This window comes from Bison bison, unplaced genomic scaffold (assembly GCF_000754665.1).
Source record: "Bison bison bison isolate TAMUID 2011002044 unplaced genomic scaffold, Bison_UMD1.0 scf7180017857790, whole genome shotgun sequence".
NCBI classification, from domain to species: Eukaryota; Metazoa; Chordata; class Mammalia; order Artiodactyla; family Bovidae; genus Bison; species Bison bison.
Window position 1 is genome coordinate 16487 of NW_011488363.1, and position 1457 is coordinate 17943.

Sequence of the window (1457 nt, forward strand, 5' to 3'; positions counted from 1 at the left end):
GTTGAACCTACGTTGACATATCATTATCATGCAAAGGCCATCATTTACATTAGGGTTCACTTTTGAAATTGTACAGTCTGTGGGTTTGGATAAATTTATAAATGATTGATATCCACCATTATAATATCATCCAGGATAGTTTCATTGCCCTAAAACCCCTCCGTGTGCTGCCTAGTAATCCCACCCTCCCCTCAGCCGCTTTATACTATTGCCATAGTTTTTCCCTTTCCAGAATATTATATTGTTGGGATCATACAGTATGTAGCCTTTTCTGCTTGGCTTCTTTCACTTAGTAATATGCATTTAAAATTCCTTTGTGTTTTTTCATGACTTGATGGCTCATTTCTTTGTAGTGCTAAGATCCATTTCTGATGTACTACAGTTTTTTTATGCATTTATCTACTGAAGGACATCTTGATTGCTTCCAAGTTTTGGTATTATGAATAAAAGCTGCCATAAACATTCATGTGCAGGTTTTTGTGGGAATATAGATTTTCAACTCTTTTGGGTAAATCCCAAGGAGCACGATTATTGGATTGTATGGTAGTAGTGGTGGTGTAGTTGCTAAGTCAAGTCTGACTCTTGTGACCCCATAGACTGTAGCCCACTAGGCTCCTCTGCCCATGGGATTTCCCAGGCAAGAATACTGGAGTGGGTTGCCATTTCCCTTCTCTAGGGGATCTTCCCAACCCAGGAATTGAACCCAGGTCTCCTGCATTGCAGGTAGTTTCTTTACCAACTGAGCCACCAGGGGAGCCCTGATTGTATGGTAAGAATGTTTAATTTTGTAAGAAACTGACAACCTGTCCTCCAAAATGGCCATACTGTTTACATTCTCATGGGCAGTGAATGGGGCTTCCCAGGTGGCACAGTGGTAAAGAAACTTCCTGCCAGTGCAGGAGATGTGGGTTCGATACCTGGGACACGACTAAGCAAGCATGCAGTGTAGTAGTATCTCTTTCTTTTAATTTATATTTCGCTGATGAATGATATGGGGCATATTTTCACTTGCTTATTTGCCATCTGTGTATTTCATTAGGGAGGTGTCTGTTCAGATCTTTTGCCCGTTTAAAAATCTGATTGGTTGTTTTCTTATTGACAAAGGAGGCAAGAATATACAATGGATTAAAGACAATCTCTTTAACAAGTGGTGCTGGGAAATCTGGTCAACCACTTGTAAAAGAATGAAACTAGACCACTTTCTAACACCATACACAAAAATAAATTCAAAATGGATTATTATTGAGTTTTAAGAGTTCTTTGTATATTTTGGATAACAGTCTTTTATCAGCTTTTTTTTTTTAAATAAGGCAAGATTTATTTCTTCTCAGAGTTTACATGAAACATTGGTTGCTAGTCAGATAGGTCTTTTGCAAACACTTTCTCTCAGTCTGTGGCTTGTCTTCTCATTGTCTTCACATTGCTATTTCGTTGCTGTGTCTCCTTGGTCTCTTCTA

The 1457-nt window shown here is 38.8% G+C and overlaps 1 protein-coding gene across 1 annotated transcript in view; it reads left to right on the forward strand.

Moving 5' to 3' along the window:
- Positions 1 to 1457, forward strand: part of LOC105003948 (probable global transcription activator SNF2L1) — a 30777-nt gene that overhangs the window by 16374 nt on the left and 12946 nt on the right. The window lies entirely within an intron of this gene.